This window comes from Primulina huaijiensis, chromosome 5 (assembly GCF_012295235.1).
Source record: "Primulina huaijiensis isolate GDHJ02 chromosome 5, ASM1229523v2, whole genome shotgun sequence".
Classification (NCBI taxonomy): domain Eukaryota; kingdom Viridiplantae; phylum Streptophyta; class Magnoliopsida; order Lamiales; family Gesneriaceae; genus Primulina; species Primulina huaijiensis.
Window position 1 is genome coordinate 14,145,537 of NC_133310.1, and position 6,473 is coordinate 14,152,009.

A 6,473-nucleotide genomic window follows, 5' to 3' on the forward strand; every position below is an offset into this window, starting at 1 on the left:
GATTCCCCGATTAGATAGATCCGGGGATGGATGCGGGGATGGGAGCGGGGATATAATTAGGGGACGGGGATGGGGATGGCAAACCCGCCCCCGCCCCGTCCCATTGCCATCCCTATTCAGTTCTTAGCTTATTGTCGTTCACTAAAATATAATTTTATTTCCAAGTGTAATCGGACGGAAATGTTATTAGAGTAGGTGTCCAGCAAGCCAACTTGTGGCTTTGGTTTTTATTGACTCTAATGTAAAACAATATTTATTTTAATAATAATTTACGATTTCATTCGATTATGGCATTATACTGTAATATATTTGTATATATAAATACAGTAATATATATATATATATGTATTATTTAAAAAAAAGATAATATTCGGGTATTTCAAACGGGTTCGGGGACGGGGACGGGGATTTTATCCTCGCGGGTTCGGGGACGGGGATTCCCCGATTAGATAGATCCGGGGATGGATGCGGGGATGGGAGCGGGGATATAATTAGGGGACGGGGATGGGGATGGCAAACCCGCCCCCGCCCCGTCCCATTGCCATCCCTATTCAGTTCTTAGCTTATTGTCGTTCACTAAAATATAATTTTATTTCCAAGTGTAATCGGACGGAAATGTTATTAGAGTAGGTGTCCAGCAAGCCAACTTGTGGCTTTGGTTTTTATTGACTCTAATGTAAAACAATATTTATTTTAATAATAATTTACGATTTCATTCGATTATGGCATTATACTGTAATATATTTGTATATATAAATACAGTAATATATATATATATATGTATTATTTAAAAAAAAGATAATATTCGGGTATTTCAAACGGGTTCGGGGACGGAGATTCCCCGATTAGATAGATCCGGGGATGGGTGCGGGGATGGGAGCGGGGATATAATTAGGGGACGGGGATGGGGATGGCAAACCCGCCCCCGCCCCGTCCCATTGCCATCCCTATTCAGTTCTTAGCTTATTGTCGTTCACTAAAATATAATTTTATTTCCAAGTGTAATCGGACGGAAATGTTATTAGAGTAGGTGTCCAGCAAGCCAACTTGTGGCTTTGGTTTTTATTGACTCTAATGTAAAACAATATTTATTTTAATAATAATTTACGATTTCATTCGATTATGGCATTATACTTTATCAGTATATCCATGCAAGTTGCATAGATAAAGTCCCTGAATATACAATAGTTACCATGAGGTCTGCGTCGCAACGTAAAATTATGAAACTCATTAGGAAGTGTATCGTATATTCTAAACAGGTTCTTAGTCGAATCAACTGTCTAAAACAAGAATAAAGGTCGCTCAAGCTTGAGTCTAGCATTTGTGGTGTAAACGTCATGTTTCATTGGTAAGGACATGGATATGTCCATTCATATAGATCGGTAATCATATGATGATGCACTGAACAACCCTCTCTCGGACTGTCTAAGTGATTATCACTTTTCGAGTGGAATAGTCCGCAGTTATGGTTATACCCTATTAGTCCTTTGACCCGAGACAATGTAGGGGCTATACATACTAACATGTACTTTTATCCGTTTACCGACTCCATCAAAGGTCATCAGGTGACGAGGTTGGGTGTAATTTCGAAATACGTAGGAGCAAATGTATTGTAGTTGGGGATTCACCATTCGCCTACGAGTGAGATATTCTTTGTGATCTGGTGAGTTAATAGTGCAAGGAGTCTGCGGACAGAGCAAGAAATGTGCTTTAGGAAAATGTGTTTTTCTAGTTTCACATACCATGCCACTATTATTACTCAAAGATAAATCGCATCGTTATCGAATTCATATGCAACTCTAGTTATACCAATGGTTGCAGATTCGATCAGGATATATATACTGAAGGGACCGTACTGTACGTTAACCATGACTAAAGGTTCTTGCAGGCACTATCAGTGATACCTAGAGGATCATGGGGCGATGCTATTAGACGCTCTGACATGATCCGACAGGTGCAATCATAAACATTCTTGATCAAGGTGTTGATGAAAAGAATGGAGCTAACTAGGGTAAGTCCGAATAAGAATAAATGTTATTCTGAATCACATGGAGATGTGAACCCACGAATAGTTGTATCCCTGAACCATTGAGAGTCACACAAGTATCGAATTCTGTGTTCTCGTTGAGATAGTCATATTTCAAAGAGTTGAAATTTGGCAACTATATTTTGATGGAGATCAAACAGGAAGGTTATAAATGAGTTTATTAGCTTACTCCATAAGATGGAAGAAATGAAAGTTAGCATGACTGGTTAATAAGGAAGGAGAGTGAAACAGTCTGTTTTGTGAAAAAGATTACTAAAACTGACAACTGTCCAATATGGTAAATGAAAATTTTATTTTCAAAATTCTCAATTTTCATTATACGAACAAGATTTGTATCCTTGGTATATCGGCGTCCTCGGATCGTCGATCGGGCTATAATAGTTCAGAATCATTTATTAAGTGAATTGAGAATTTACTGATTAAACGATTATACTAGTAGTAGTGACAGATTCCCATATATATTCTAGAGGATTCTAGAATTCAATTAACATATGAGTTTAGTATATAAATTAAATAATGATTATTTAATTTAATTAATTAATAAATATATATACATTTTATATGGTGATATAAAATATATGTATATATGGTATTAATATATCATGTATTATCAAAAGTTGATAAAAATGTTATATATATTAATAATATGAGAATTTTTTTATTGTAACGTCCCGAAAATTTGAAAGTCCACGTGAACCACATGGATGCAATTTATTAAATTTCTTTGGTATTTTTTTAAATTGTTTTAAAATTTTAATTGTATGTTTATTTCATTAATTGTGTTTTAATTCATTGTTTATTTAAAGTTCATGCAATCTAGGGTTTTATTTAATTTATGAGTTTAATTATTTTTATGCATTTTATGCATAATTATTGCATGATAGGGTTTATTTCATGATATTTTTAAAAGTTCATACATTAAGATTTTTAGGTTGCATTTCGCGCTCGAACGAGGAACGGAGACCGGGGAGTTATTAGAAAAATTATTTCATGAAAGGAGTAATTTTTATTAATCAATATGGAGTATTTTTAAGTGTATTTTTCAAATATGGGTTTTTATTGGGTATTTTACCCACATGATTTTATTTTTATCCGGTACGTAAAATTTATCAAATCGGGGGACTTTTTTAAGGTTCGGCTAATATTTTCAAAAACTTTATAACACGAAATATTTTTCGGGAATGTTTTTGGATTTAATGAGCTTATTTTTAATCTTATTGGGCTTAATTATTTTTTTAAACTCTTAAATGACAATTTAGGACTATTATGTATTAATCAACTATTTTAATAATAATCTAAACCTAAACCTAACCCTAAACCTACCCTACACTTATTTCCCCACCCACCAGCCGACACTTCCCCCTTCACCATCATTTTCTTTAATTTTTCAATAACTCCATGGCTGCACCTCTCGGCCAAGCTCAATCCTTCAAGAAAATTCATCGGCGCTTCCCCGACGCTCGCTCCTTCGACGTTCTTGCGTATATTTAATCAAGACACGTTTTGTATCTCCATTCTTGCATCATTTACGTCATATATGTGTTGTGATATGTGTGATGTTTGTAAATTGCTCGGTTCTTGCATATACATGGTTATCTTATTCAGTTTTGGCATGAAACCTCATGGTTTTGGTTGCAGCTCATGTGTTCTTTATTTCGGTGGAATGGGACTGCTTGTGTGACGTCGAAGGGGCTGCACCATGTGCAGATCAAGGATGTATAGGGCTGCGTAACGTTCGAAACCCAGCTGGTTTATGTTTCCGAGCGGATGATCCATTTAGCGTGAGTAAGGGCTAGATCTAGTTATTTGCGTGTGCAGCCATGCATGGTCCGATCCTGATCCAGAAGCTGACCCTCCTGGGTCCGTGACAGGGCTGAGAGAGGGGCGTGAGTTGCTGGTCTTGGTCCAAGAGCTGAGCGAAGGAATGGTTTGAGGGGTGGCTCGGTTGGGTCATTGGCGTGCTTCGATGGTAGCTGGAGATCGTTCGTGTGGTTTGGACTGCTTGGGGCTGTGACCGTGAGCCTTGTGAGCCTACTAGGGTCCTAAGGTGGGCTAGGTGAGGTTGGTTAGTAGTTGGTCCCTTTAACTAAGGCTAGAAACGATTTTAAGAGAAATGGGCGGCTAGGGTGTTCGAGTGAGGAATTGTAGAATTTTTACAGCTGCTGTACAGGGGCTTGTTCGAAGGTTTAAGAGACTGGTTTTGAGGTTTTAGGACCGAAGATGAGTTGAAAATTTTGCTTAAGTTTCGAATCGATTCGGGTAAAAACCGAGACCCCGGTCCAAGTTTTAAAACGAATCGGTTAAGTTATGAATTTAGCTCGAGTTTACATCTAGGAACGCTTTTAAATATGTTTTGAGATATTTTAAGTAGTTTGGTAAGTTTTGGCTCAATTTTAGAGGTTCAGGGATAAAATGGTAATTTTTGGGTTTTCAGGGGCAAAATGATCATTTTGCACCCGTGGTGAGATTTTGGTCCTGATAGCGCCCTGAGCACAAATTTATCAAATTTTAAATGTTTATGCATCTTATTAACGATTTTAAAGATTTTATGAAAATTTTAGTTGCCTGCTTTAATTTAAAGAAAATTTGCATTTGTGCATGATTTTTATAAGTGATGTAAAAGATGATGTTTTGAATGATGAGAATTAGTTGTGGCTATCGAAGTATATGTAAATGTTTAAAACGTATATGTAAATAATGATGATGAGGCTTAGGCATAGTGGATGGGTAATCCCGTCACTGATGTCCGACAGCCGTCGGATACCGCGTTTCTTTGTATGATGGATCCATCGTAAATAATGATGTACGATAGTCATCTCTAATGAACTGAATTCACCAATGATAAATGATAAATGATAATGATGAATGATGAACGATGAATGACTAATGATGAATAATTAACGATGATTAACGATGGTGACACGTAACGATTTCATATGTCACGTTTACATTAAGATTTTATAGTTCATGAAAGATATGTTGAAAATGATATTTTTCACTGCTGTGTGCCATGTATATGTACTTGTTATTCCTGGTACAGGTGTGTTGAGTCTTTAGACTTACTATGCGTGTGTGATGCTGGTGTGCTTAATGATGAAGACACTGGAGGTGCAGAACTCTGAGTAGGCAGACCTGGTGCAGTGACACGACCCGATGACCGTGTATTTTTTGCATTATAATTTATGAGATTGAGTGGAGATGAATATTTTCTTACGTTGATTTTTAAGATTTTGATTGGTTCATGTTTACGTATGATTTTGGGATGAGTTTGGTTATTTTAAACTGCACTATTTTTACTGTAAAAAATTTAAAATCATTTTGAAATGTTATATTTTTCTGTAGAGCGCATGCATGCGAAATTTTTAAATGTTATTTTGAAAATGGGACTTTAAAAATAAAAAATATATATATTTCCACACTTTTAAATCGGTAGACGTTACAGTTGGTATCAGAGCAAGGGTCCTGTATAGCGTTGTGCCACCGTCAGCTTCTGCAGCTCAGTTTTCAAGCCTCAAGTCTGTAAGTTTAAAGTTTTTAAATGTTTTGAAAGTTTTATGATATCACCTGCATGTTTACATGATATACGTTTTACAGTACAAGTTTATCTGTTGTTATGTTTTGAGATTAGATGATTTAAAATTTTTATGCATGTTACGACATGAAATGAGAAATTATATGATTTTTATGCATGTTGGCTTTGTAGTGGAATTGGACATGAAGAAAAATTTTGCTATTGGGCATTAGGAGAGGTAGGAAATGATTTGACTATATTAATTTCGGTTAGTAGTACTGATGTTCTACTCGTGGGTCATAAGTTAAATTTGAAAATTATGAATGCCTTTCGGACTTATAGATTTTCTAAGAAATTACTGATGGTTCGTGTTTGCTAGCCGAGTTAATTTTTGAGGATTCCTTGTAAGGATTAATGATTCGAAGAATACGACGATTTTTGCAAGTATAAAAACGTAGAATTTATTTAGGACGCATGCTCTACCTAGTTGGATTTAAGGATTGAATTGCATGAATTGAGAATTTTAAGGATATAATTGTAATAACCAATAATTTGAGGACCTAAGTGCAAAAATAAAATTCTAATGGACTATTTTCGAAATTACCGAATTTTGGGATTAAATTATGAGTTGCGAGAATTTTAAGATTTAATGAGGCTAAGTCGAATATTCTATGGGGACAATAATTCAAATTTCGAAGAGTTGTAGGGCCAAAAATATAATTTTTTGAGAACTTTAAGGGCCAAATTGCAAATTACGAAATTTTGAGGATTAAATTCGAACTTTTGAGGAACACTTGGGTTAAATCAGTAATTTTTCGAGGTTATGGAAATTGATTTTGGATCTAATAAACTTAAAATCATTGAACTTTATGTTACGAGAAACCAATAAAATGGAATTAGGAACACCAAGAACTT

General features: G+C 35.5%; 1 long non-coding RNA gene across 1 annotated transcript in view; it reads left to right on the forward strand.

Annotated features, from left to right (window-relative positions):
* The window catches only part of LOC140976031 (uncharacterized), a 92,499-nt gene extending 86,282 nt beyond the window's left edge, over window positions 1–6,217 (forward strand). Inside the window, exon 2 of the long non-coding RNA XR_012175149.1 lies at window positions 5,835–6,217. This is a non-coding gene — a long non-coding RNA (uncharacterized lncRNA). The remainder of the gene's footprint in view (window positions 1–5,834) is intronic.
* Window positions 6,218–6,473: the final 256 nt, after the last annotated feature.